We start from the raw sequence: 13,805 nt of genomic DNA on the forward strand, positions 1-13,805 counted from the left end.
GGTGAACACGACGATAAAGTAGCATGTCATCATATTAAGCGACGCATAACGTATGCCACGGAAGAGTGCGACCTCTCTTGTGGACCCGTGTAGTCCTCAAGGTCATCTGCTCAGCTGATGATGGTAATGCAGTTGTCGTGGCTGCCGGCGGCGGGGTAGAAGATCTGAGACTGTCTAGAGAGCGGATCCCTGCTGTGGTGAACCCTTCTTGTCAGGACCCCGATTCCAAGTCACATCGATCTAGCCAGTAACACGTCATATCACTTTGCGGCCTCACGCACGGTATTCCCACGGGTGTCGCCTTACCATGGCCCAGGACCGTTTGCGCCTTTTGGCTCACGTATATGATAGTGTCGCTAGCATCCATATCACAGAGAACCCGGGCCCACATGACTAGTCGTGAACCCAAAGTGGCACTAACTTACGGGGACAGGCATACATGAATCAACATCGAGCATGTCGGTCAGCAGCGTGCGAATCTGGGCTGTAGCACTGGGCTAACAGGACTCCGGTGAACCGGGCTGTATCAGGCTAGGCAGGACTCCAGATGTCACCGCGTGACATTTCCCCGAAGGGACAGACACAGGAACGAAGTGAATCACATGCCGGGCAGTCAAGTGTTCCGGAGCAGTAGTGCTGGGCTAGCAGGACTCTCGTGAACCGGGCTGTAGCGGACTACTATGGCTCATGGAAGCACAAGACTACATTTCCCCTAAGAGAGGCTACCAAGGATAAACAACTAGGTTGTCGGATCCCACACATACCAAGCATTTCAATCATACACACCATATACTCGATATGTGTAAATACAACATGGCATCACCGCATAACTCTACGACTCAAGTATTTATTCATTAGGCTCCGAGGAGCCAAGTATTACAATCATGGTCTCATGACCCAACATACAGAGCATACAAGCATCGAGCGGAAGCATAAACATGTCTGAGTAAAGACAACTACAAATGAAAAAGGCTGAGAAGCCTGACTATCTACAAGACCCTCCCAAGGGTACAAGATCGTAGCTGAGGTAACAACCTAAACGTTGAAGTCCACGCGGAACTATGACCGAGATTGACGTCTCTCTGCAAAACATAAAATAGGCAAACATGAGTACAAATGTACCCAGCAAGACTTACATCAGAACTATCTACATATGCATCGGTATCAACAAAGGAGTGGTGGAGTTTAACTGCAGCAAGCTAGCTTTGACTCGGTGGCTAACCTGAACTACAACCGCAAGCAACTCTGTTGAGGTGGCGCACACGAGTCCACATATTCACCATATCAATACACCACTATGGATCCGCTCCCATCTCCCTACGAGAACGCCATCCATAGCACTCACGCTTATCCTGCGCATTTTAGAGTATCCACTTTCACTTGTCTACGAACTGTACAGGCAACCCAGAAGTCCTTTTCCGTGGACACGGCTATTCGAATAGATGATGTTAACCCTGCAGGGGTGTACCTCTTCACACACGCTCTCGCCACTTACCACCATGTACACGTTGTGTATCTTGGCAACCTTTAAGCGGAAGCCTGGCGAGGGAGTCGGCCATGACCTGACTAACTACACAAGTCTCTAGTCTAGGTTTATCGCCTATTCGGGTTCCATCCGCAAGGAGATCCGGCCGGGGTGTCGCTCACGGCCCCAAACGATGTGAGCAGGGTTCCCAAGCCCACCATCCGGGTGCCACTTGGTACACTGTGCCACTGTGCCTAGTCTGTCCCAAGCCCACCTGTACCGGGTGCCACTTGGTAGACTACTAAGACTACCTAGAAACACCAGAAACTAGTTGCAACTCCTGGACAGAGATCAAGATGATTAATAAATTGAGACGGGTCGAGTTACCGGAACCCAATGTGTGGTAGTAACTGTTCATGGATCACAAACACAGAACTCAGTTCCTGAGGACGGATTCAATGAGACAACCCACCATGTACTCCTACATGGCCCCTCACCGATACCTTTACCAAATCGTGTTCACACACTTAGCTCTCAATAGTAGGACATGTTCACACACTTACAATTCATCCCCGATGAACCGGACCTGACACAAGTCAAAGCAATAGCAGGCATGACAAACAAGCATGAATGAGTAGGCACATCAGGGCTCAAACAACTCCTACTCATGCTAGTGGGTTTCATCTATTTACTGTGGAAATGACGGGTCATGCAGAGGATAGGGGTTCAACTACCGCAGCATGCAACAGTTGAATCGTTGTTGTCCTAATGCAGTAAAAGAGAGCAAGAGCGAGAGAATGGGTTTGTATCGGAATGAACAAGGGGGTTTTGCTTGCCTGGCACTTCTGAAGATAGTATAGCTCTTCATCGGTGTCATCGATCTCATCGTCGGAACAATGTCTACTGACAGGGGACAAACACCGGCAAACAAGAGAGAACACAATCAATGCAATGCAATAGTATGATGCATGATCATGACATGGCAATATGATGTGATTTGAGCTAATGCATCTAGCAACCAGATTAAATGAAGTAGATTTGAATCAAAGATTCAAATTCAAACTCCATATGTATTTGTTTAAATGCCATTTAATTGTTTTGTCCAATTCAGCAACTTTAAGTTGTTCCAACATGCATGTAAATGCAACAAATAGATAGATTGGATTTGTCTGATCATTTTTCATATATAATTTATTTCATTTGGATCTACGGTTGAATTTCTATGATTTTTCAAATTTGCAACATTTTCAAAAATTTCCAAATCATTTTTGAAATAGAAATATTCCAGAAAGTGCTTACTGCGTCAGCATGACGTCACACTGACATCAGCAGATCAGCTGAGCGGGTCCAGGTCAAACCTGACATGTGGGGTCCACACATCAGTGGCATAGTGTTAACAGAGGGTTATTTAAACTAACTATTTGTTTTGCCCACTAATTAAACAAGCAGGGCCACCCGTTAGTGTCATTAAGGGGCGGTGATTAGCCTTAACTAATATCCTGACCGGCGGGGGCCACCGATTAGTGGATCAGGCGACGGCTCATCGCCGGCAACCACTGGTCGCGGCGGAATCCGCATTTGAGGCCTCGGGAGCGGCGGCTAAGGGCACCAGGGGGTAGCCCGAGCACGCGCGCATCCAGGAAAGCTGGCGGCTGGGTGCGGGGGCGCCGGAGCTTGTCGGAAACGAGGCCGTGGCGGCGGTGGTTCTCGGCCAGGATGGGAACGGTGGCTTCGGCGGCCAAACAAGAAAGGAAGCTAGGGGAGAGGCAAAGGAGCTCACAGAGAGGTCGGCGGAGGTCTCAGCGAGCTCGGGGACGGCTCGAGCGAAGCAAACCGACGATGGCGATCTCGGTCGCCCGAGGAAGGGGACGATGATGGCGACGGGGATGCATTGCCTCCGGGCTCGTGATATTCGGTGGCGGGACGTGGCTCAGCACGGCGTAGCTCTGGGCCGGCCGGTGGCGCTTGGTGACGACGGCGGCCACGCGAGCGAAGCACGGCGGCGACGGCTGGCTCTCGGGTGCCTCCGGGTACGCGAGGGGAAGGAGGGAGAACAACTAGACAGAGGGGAGAGGTGCAGGGGGGTCACGGGACGTCTCCAGGAGCGGAGAAGGGAGAGGGCTGAGCCTCCAGCGCGAAGCAGAAGGTGGCGACCTCCCAGCGCGCGCGTGCGTGACTTCGCCTCTGCCTACTGGCAGGGGTTGAAGAAGACCACAACGCCCCTGGTGGGCTGGGCTGGCCAGGTAAGTTGGGCCAGGCGAGTTCTTTCTGCTCTGTTCTGTTTTATTTGCTGTTTGTTTTCTTTTTATTCACTTGGCCATTGTTTTAAATTCAAACAAGATTCAAAACCAGTGCCAACTTCTCTGAAATATGTTTATGTTGCTAGATGGAATTTTCCAAAGCACATAAAACATTTCAGTGGCATTTGAAGTTATATTCTAATTATATGAATATAAATTCAAATTCAAATAGGATAACGATTTAAATTCAAAGTCCCAAAATATTCCTTAAAAATGTTCAATATTTTTGGTTTGGATCCAAAGCCTTGCCAAAATTAGTAAACATTGATGAAGGGTACTTTGGTTCATTGAAAGCATTTTTTTACTAGACCTAATTGAATTTCAAAGTGCTAGGGTTTGATCAATCCTCATTTCCAATTCAAAATAATTTAAACATGATGCAACACGTGACTAGCTAGCTCAGAGCATACCAGAACTAGGGATGTGACAACTCACCCCCACTAAACAAGAATCTCATCCCGAGATTCGGGACGTGAGGTAAGAGGACAGAGGGGACACAAAGATAACACGATCTTCATGATCCAACTTGCACCTCATAGGAGCATCGATTCCTTGGATCATCTTGGTCTTGACAACTCTGCTTTCGAGTTCTTCATCAAACATGAGGGTAGAGACAACTCCATAGGAATCGATCTTCTTAAAGATCGAGCAACTCACGATCAACTCACGGAATGAGATGTTGAACATCTCTCAAGCTAAGACACGAAACACACATCCAGAGGGATGGAGTGAAACATAGAACGAAGATTCAAGTTGATAAGCACAATTCCACGCTAAAAAGGATGGTGCATGGTTTCAAGATAACGAGGAGTTATCTGCCATGATTCCATAATGGCACCTTAGGGAAGGCAACACAACATACTACCATGATGAATAGTGATGGACGATGCAGATGCAAAGGAAGACAACACTTTCTCAGATTTCACCTCAGCGAGGCCAAGGGAACGAAATCTGGATGATCGACCGAGAGACATTTAGCACTCCGCTTCTAATGTTCCCCTTGATGTGCTAGCGTAACCCATTTATAGATATGGTTTGGTATCTAGAACATCAAGTAAAAGGTCAGACTTTGGGAGCACAGGAATCCATAAGGAATAACTACGGAAGTAAATCCTACGGAATCCTTATGGGGAGGTGGCCAACTTTATCAATCAGGATACTACAATAATAGGTCTTCCGGCTGGGTGTGTTGGCCACGACATCCACCTTACCGGTTTAGAAAGACCAACATTATAATTCCTGGGAAAAGGTCCAACCATCATGTCTGCCTGAGATTGAGATTCGGTTGGTGTCAGGATATTTCAGACAACGTGTCTGGAAAGAAAGTTTGCAACACAAACCGGCGAGATGACGTTGCGATATTCTCGGGAAATGAACTGCAATAGCAAGCTCCAAAACATGAGCTGGTTCTGCTACACGCATGTGAACACGCTATCCCGGACAAGCATGACCACACAGTAGTCTTACAACGAAACACTACCTAGTTCAGGTGGGGAAACATCATCAAGGCTATCGAAGTCTTGTGCCTTACCATGGATTAACACTTAACTCCTTTTCCTAGAACAGATCAGTCAGTGGCTTGGTGTGCTACGGAATTCATATGGAACGAAGATGATCAGTCAACAGACCACAGAATACTTTGCACATGCATGGCTCACTTGGGATGATTCCAGAGGAAGCAAAAACAATCTTTCTCAAACCCACGGCGGCAACTTGCATCAGATACACGTGAATTAGAGGAGGTCACTTCTCTCATCCAAACATATACCTCATGAACTAGCACGAAGAAAATGCTTTCAAAAGTTTCCAACGCTAACTTAGATGTTCAACATGAATCATGGAAAAGATGAAAAGGTTGTCAATGGGCTCAACAACAAACCATCCAGGCTTCCATATAGATGGAATTCCACAATTAAGTGAACACGGTGATAGCATTGGTCAGACCCAAGGATGTAATGGTGTATGCTCGAGGAAACAACCACGAGTAAGACAACATTACGAATATCGTTTGTTCTGATTTGATTTAAGGATAGCCCACACTCAAATCAAAGTTTGGACAAGACAATAGACACAACAATTGATCACGAGGATCAATCAATGAAGATATCATCCTTCTTCAACACACACACACAACAATATCAAATTGGAATGAACTAAGTCGAGCAAGCTTTTATCTTCCAACACTCCAAGTTATTGTTTAGCTTAACCAACTAGTTCAGGGGATCCAACACATAATCTTGGGGAATGGGTGGTTTGGAGGAAAACCAACATGATCACGAACTCAACATAGCGGTCAGGTGACACCCTGGTAATACTTTCGAGAAGATATTCGGAACATCACGAACCACCGATATGTTACTAAGCTCGAGAACAATCTTGCTTTTCAGAGCAAGATGATATGATCAAATAAGCAAGGGATTGAATAATCCTAACTTTTTGATCGAAGAGTGCACCAGAAATAAGGACTAGGTAGCACAATCTATCTTACAGTGATGATTCAATAACCAACACGCTAAGAATGAGAATATTGTCCATTTACTACCAAGCAACAAGTTGCTCGGAGTATTGATTTCACACATCACAATTCACTGGCCGGCTCTCCAGTTGCGACAACACGGGACCGAGGAATGAGTAATGATGGCGAGAAGTATCACTGTATCAAGAATTCATAAGATGGTGTGTAGTTCCCATAACATTCTTGACATAAGATGGTAATACTCCAGGGTAGAACAGAACAAAAGCTAGATTGGCATTTTGATCTGTGGAATACAATTGCTTTGACCCAATCCAAGAAATGGATGTGGTGTTGGAGTTTGTTTCTCCTAGTCATTTTGGATTAGAATGGCTTGACAGCCCACAAGAATATGAGGTATCAATGAGCATGAATGCATGACATGCTCTTGACTATCAAATGATAGACGAAGATCAGGATACAACTAAAGAGAGAGACAACTCAAAGGAACATATATCATTCTGAGTTGTGGATGCATAGATTAGTATGTCGAGCAAAGCTCAACATATTTCTTCCGGATAACCCATGCGGAGAAGGTAGAACTGGCAGAGTAACAACATAGCATCGAGGACTCGTCAAGAGCAGTCTGGTTGTGATCTTTTGGTTCAGAAGAACTTCTGCCATAAGCCGTTCATGGTATTTGGAAGAAGGAAATACCACGGACCTCGAGAACTATCACAAAGGTTACTAATATCCTAAAGGTACGAGCAACACTATCAACACGAGGTAAGTAGAGTGAATCTTGGGCTCAAGAACCCAGAAATAGAATGCCTACTAACTAAATGGCATCACGGGATGCTTTCGAGAATAATGGCCAGAATCATCACATTGTGCATACAAAGCATTGCTAAGTTACTGAGTGGTTCTTGAAGACACCAAGGGTTGTAATACTATCTCCAACATACATGACAAGGCAACGGAGTACCTCAACAGACCGATTAGTGTGCTTAATCTGGCACAAAGAAACTTCAAAACGGTAAGTAGGGATTTACAAATGCATTAGACTATTTAGAAACCTGGGATGACTCAGACAGCATAACGGCTGTAAATGCTGAGAAAGATTTGAGACGTTCACGAAGATTTGCATAGTCACTTAACAACATCATATCAAGGTTCTGGTTCAACTGACAACATACTAAAAGTAGTAGAAAATGTACTGAGGCCTGGAACCAACAATCCGAAGATTCTACGGATAAGTAACACGTGATCCTTATAGAAAGATGAGAAGCCTAGTTCTTAATCCCCGTATAAAGGAAGGGGTTGACTCAGATCAGAAGGGCATAAGGTACAGGAGTAAAAAGAGCCTTACGTTCCCTTCCACAATCAATTCCCTTATATAACTAAAGCATTTCTAGACTCAACTTCGACTAGTTTGGCTTGGTAATCCTACAGGCAGTCAGGCTCTGATACCAAAGCTGTCAGGACCCGGTTCCAAGTCACATCGATATAGCCGGTAACACCTCATATCACTTTGCGGCCTCACGCACGGTATTCCCACGGGTGTCGCCTTACCATGGCCCGGGACCGTTTTCGCCTTTTGGCTCACGTATATGATAGTGTCGCTAGCATCCATATGACAGAGAACCCGGGCCGACATGACTACTCGTGAACCCAAAGTGGCACTAACTTATGGGGACAGGCATACATGAATCAACATCGAGCATGTCGCTCAGCAGCGTGCGAATCCGGGCTGTAGCACTGGGCTAAGAGGACTCCGATGAACCGGGCTGTAGCAGGCTAGGCAGGACTCCGGATGTCACCGTGTGATATTTCCCCGAAGGGACAGACAGAGGAACGAAGTGAATCACATGCCGGCCAGTCAAGTGTTCCGGAGCAGTAGTGCTGGGCTAGCAGGACTCCAGTGAACCGGGCTGTAGCGGACTACTATGGCTCATGGAAGCACAAGACTACATTTCCCCATAAGAGAGGCTACCAAGGATGAACAACTAGGTTGTCGGATCCCACACATACCAAGCATTTCAATCATACACACAATATGCTCGATATGTGTAAATACAACATGGCATCACAGCATAACTCTACGACTCAAGTATTTATTCATTAGGCTCCGAGGAGCCAAGTATTACAATCATGGTCTCATGACCCAACATACAGAGCATACAAGCATCGAGCGGAAGCATAAACATGTCTGAGTACAGACAACTACAAATGAAAAAGGCTAAGAAGCCTGACTATCTACAAGACCCTCCCAAGGGTACAAGATCTTAGCTGAGGTAACAAGCTAAACATCGAAGTCGATGCGGAACTACTAGCGAGACTGACGTCTCTCTGCCAAACGTAAAATAGGCAAACGTGAGTACAAATGTACCCAGCAAGACTTACATCAGAACTATCTACATATGCATCGGTATCAACAAAGGAGTGGTGGAGTTTAACTGCAGCAAGCTAGCATTGATTCGGTGGCTAACCTGAACTACAACTGCAAGTAACTCTGTTGAGGTGGCGCACACGAGTCCACATATTCACCATATCAATACACCACTATGGATCCGCTCCCGTCTCCCTACGAGAAAGCCATCCATAGCACTCACGCTTATCTTGCGCATTTTAGAGTATCCACTTTCACTTGTCTATGAACTGTACAGGCAACCCAGAAGTCCTATTCTGCGGACACGGCTATTCGAATAGATGATGTTAACCCTGCAAGGGTGTACCTCTTCACACACGCTCTCGCCACTTACCACCATGTACACATTGTGTATCTCGGCAACCTTCAAGCGGAAGCCTGGCGAGGGAGTCGGCCACCACCTGAATAACCACACAAGTCTCTAGTCCAGGTTTATCGCCTATTCGGGTTCCATCCGCAAGGAGACCCGGCCGGGGTGTCGCTCACGGCCCCAAACGATGTGAGTAGGGTTCCCAATCCCACCATCCGGGTGCCACTTGGTACACCGTGCCACTGTGCCTAGTCTATCCCAAGCCCACCTGTACCGGGTGCCACTTGGTAGACTACTAGCACTACCTACAAACACCAGAAACTAGTTGGAACTCCTGGACAGAGATCAAGATGATTAATAAGTTGAGAGGGCTCGAGTTACCGGAACCCAAGGTGTGGTAGTAACTGTTCATGGATCACAAACACAGAACTCGGTTCCTGAGGACGGCTTCAATGAGACAACCCACCATGTACTCCTACATGGCCCCTCACCGATACATTTACCAAATCGTGTTCACACACTTAGCTCTCAATAGTAGGACATGTTCACACACTTACAATTCATCCCCGATGAACCGGACCTGACACAACTCTAAGCAATAGCAGGCATGACAAACAAGCATGAATGAGTAGGCACATCAGGGCTCAAACAACTCCTACTCATGCTAGTGGGTTTCATCTATTTACTGTGGCAATGACAGGTCATGTAGAGGATAGGGGTTCAACTACCGTAGCATGCAACAGTTGAATCGTTGTTGTCCTAATGCAGTAAAAGAGAGGAGGAGCGAGAGAATGGGTTTGTATCAGAATGAACAAGGGGGTTTTGCTTGTCTGGCACTTCTGAAGATAGTATATCTCTTCATCGGTGTCATCGATCTCATCATCGGAACAATGTCTACTGACAGGGGACAAACACCGACAAACAAGAGAGAACACAATCAATGCAATGCAACAGTATGATGCATGATCATGACATGGCAATATGATGTGATTTGAGCTAATGCATCTAGCAACCAGATTAAATGAAGTTGGTTTGAATCAAAGATTCAAATTCAAACTCCATATGTATTAGTTTAAATGCCATTTAATTGTTTTGTCCAATTCAGCAACTTTAAGTTGTTCCAACATGCATGTAAATGCAACAAACAGATAGATTGGATTTTTCTGATCATTTTTCATATATAATTTATTTCATTTGGAGCTACGGTTGAATTTCTATGATTTTTCAATGTTTGCAACATTTTCTGAAATTTTCAAATCATTTTTGAAATAGAAATATTCCAGAAAATGCGTAGTGCGTCAGCATGACGTCAGACTGACATCAGCAGGTCAGCTCACTGGGTCCAGGTCAAACCTAACATGTGGGGTCCACACGTCAGTGGCATAGTGTTAACAGAGGGTTATTTAAACTAACTATTTGTTTTGCCCACAAATTAAACAAGCAGGGGCCACCCTTCAGTGTCACTAAGGGGTGGTGGTTAGCCTTAACTAATCTCCTGACCGGCGGGGGCCACTGATTAATGGCTCAGGCGACGGCTCATCGCTGGCAACCACTGGTCGCGGCAGAATCCGCGTTTGAGGCCTCGGGAGCGGCGGCTAAGGGCACCAGGGGGTAGCCCGAGCACGCGCGCATCCAGGGAAGCAGGCGGCTGGGTGCGGGGGCGCCGGAGCTCGTCGGAACGAGTCCGTGGCGGCGGTGGTTCTCGGCCAGGACGGAAACGGTGGCTTCGGCGGCCAAACAAGAACGGAAGCTAGGGGAGAGGCAGAGGAGCTCACAGAGAGGTCGGCGGAGGTCTCAGCGGGCTCGGGGACGGCTCGAGCAAAGCAAACCGACGACGGCGATCTCGGAAGCCCGAGGAAGGGGACGATGATGGCGACGGGGATGCAGTGCCTCCGGGCTCGTGATATTCGGTGGCGGGACGTGGCTCAGCACGGCGTAGCTCTGGGGCCGGCTAGTGACGCTTGGTGACGACGGCGGCCACACGAGCGAAGCACGGCGGCGATGGCTGGCTCTCGGGTGGCTGCGGGAACGCGAGGGGAAGGAGGGAGGACGACCAGAGAGAGGGGAGAGGTGCAGGGGGGTCACGGGACGTCTCCAGGAGCGGAGAAGGGAGAGGGCTGAGCCTCCAGCGCGAAGCAACAGGTGGCGACCCCCCAGCCCGCGCGTGCGTGACTTCGCCACTGCCTACTGGCAGGGGTTGAAGAAGACCACAACGCCCCTGGTGGGCTGGGCTGGCCAGGTAAGTTGGGCCAGGTGAGTTCTTTCTGCTCTGTTCTGTTTTATTTTCTGTTTGTTTTCTTTTTATTCACTTGGCCACTGTTTTAAATTCAAACAAGATTCAAAACCAGTGCCTACTTCTCTGAAATATGTTTATGTTCCTAGATGGACTTTTCCAAAGCACATAAAACATTTCAGTGGCATTTGAAGTTATATTCTAATTATATGAATATAAATTCAAATTCAAATAGGATAACGATTTAAATTCAAAGTCCCAAAATATTCCTTAAAAATGTTCAATATTTTTAGTTTGGATCCAAAGCCTTGCCAAAATTAGCAAACATTGATGAAGGGCACTTTGGTTCATTGAAAGCATTTTTACTAGACCTAATTGAATTTCAAAGTGCTAGGGTTTGATCAATCCCCATTTCCAATTCAAAAGAATTTAAACATGATGCAACACATGACTAGCTAGCTCAGAGCATACCAGAACTAGGGATGTGACAACTCACCCCCACTAAACAAGAATCTCGTCCCGAGATTCAGGATGTGAGGTAAGAGGACAGAGGGGATACAAAGATAACACGATCTTCATGATCCAACTTGCACCTCATAGGAGCATCGATTCCTTGCATCATCTTGGTCTTGGCAACTCTGCTTTCGAGTTCTTCATCAAACACGAGGGCAGAGACAACTCCATAGGAATCGATCTTCTTAAAGATCGAGCAACTCACGATCAACTCACGGAATGAGATGTTGAACATCTCTTGAGCTAAGACACGAAACATACATCCAGAGGGATGGAGTGAAACAGAGAATGAAGATTCAAGTTGTTAAGCAAAATTCCACGCTGAAAAAGATGGTGCATGGTTTCAAGATAACAAGGAGTTATCTGCCATGATTCCATAATGGCACCTTAGGGAAGGTGACTTGCAGAAATATTCCCTCATGTGGCAAAAAGAATTACTTTTGATTCGGAGATCATTGAAACTCTTATACCAACCTAAGGCAAATCACAACAATCGTTTGCCGGAGTAAGAAGGGATGGCATACCCTGACTAGAGTGGATGATGTGGACTACCTTGTTGAAGACAACGCAAGGGATGATTTTGCGTGCGCGTGCTCCAAAGAACTTGAGCATTTCCATATTCATCAAGGTTCTACCAACATCCGTGTCAAGGATCCTGGCAACACAACATACTACCATGATGAATAGTGATGGACGATGCAGATGCAAAGGAAGACAACACTTTCTCAGATTTCACCTTAGCGAGGCCAAGGGAACGAAATCTGGATGATCGACCGAGAGACATTTAGCACTCCGCTTCTAATGTTCCCCTTGATGTGCTAGCGTAACCCATTTATAGATATGGTTTGGTATCTAGAACATAAAGTAAAAGGTCAGACTTTGGGAGCACAGGAATCCATAAGGAATAACTACGGAAGTAAATCCTACGGAATCCTTATGGGGAGGTGGCCAACTTTATCAATCAGGATACAACAATAATAGGTCTTCCGGCTGGGTGTGTTGGCCACGACATCCACCTTACCGGTTTAGAAAGACCAACATTATAATTCCTGGGAAAAGGTCCAACCATCATGTCTCCCTGAGATTCAGATCATGTTGGTGTCAGGATATTTCAGACAACGTGTCTGGAAAGAAAGTTTGCAACACAAACCGACAAGATGACGTTGCGATATTCTCGAGAAATGAACTGCAATAGCAAGCTCCAAAACATGAGCTGATTCTGCTACACGCATGTGAACACGCTGTCCCGGACAAGCATGACCGCACAGTAGTCTTACAACGAAACACTACCGAGTTCAGGTGGGGAAACATCATCAAGGATATCGAAGTCTTGTGCCTTACCATGGATTTACACTTAACTCCTTTTCCTAGAACATATCAGTCAGTGGCTTGGTGTGCTACGGAATTCATATGGAACGAAGATGATCAGTCAACAGACCACAGAATACTTTGCACATGCATGGCTCACTTGGGATGATTCCAGAGGAAGCAAAAACAACCTTTCTCGAACCCAAGGCAGCAACTTGCATCAGATACACGTGAATTAGAGGAGATCACTTCTCTCATCCAAACATGTACCTCATGAACTAGCACGAAGAAAATGCTTTCAAAATTTTCCAACGCTAACTTAGATGTTCAACATGAATCATGGACAAGATGAAAAGGTTGTCAATGGGCTCAACAACAAACCATCCAGGCTTCCATATAGATGGAATTCCACAATTAAGTGAACACGGTGATAGCATTTGTCAGACCCAAGGATGTAATGGTGTATGCTCGAGGAAACAACCACGAGTATGACAACATTACGAATATCGTTGGTTCTGATTTGATTTAAGGATTGCCCACACTCAAATCAAAGTTTGGACATGACAATAGATCCAACAATTGATCACGAGGATCAACCAATGAAGATATCATCCTTCTTCAACACACACACACACAACAATATCCCTTTGGAATGAACTAACTCGGGAAAGCTTTTATCTTCCAACTCTCCAAGTTATTGTTTAGCTTAACCAACTAGTTCAGGGGATCCAACACATAATCTTAGGGAATGGGTGGTTTGCAGGAAAACCAACATGATCACGAACTGAACATAGCG

This window comes from Triticum aestivum, chromosome 7D, assembly GCF_018294505.1.
Source record: "Triticum aestivum cultivar Chinese Spring chromosome 7D, IWGSC CS RefSeq v2.1, whole genome shotgun sequence".
Classification (NCBI taxonomy): domain Eukaryota; kingdom Viridiplantae; phylum Streptophyta; class Magnoliopsida; order Poales; family Poaceae; genus Triticum; species Triticum aestivum.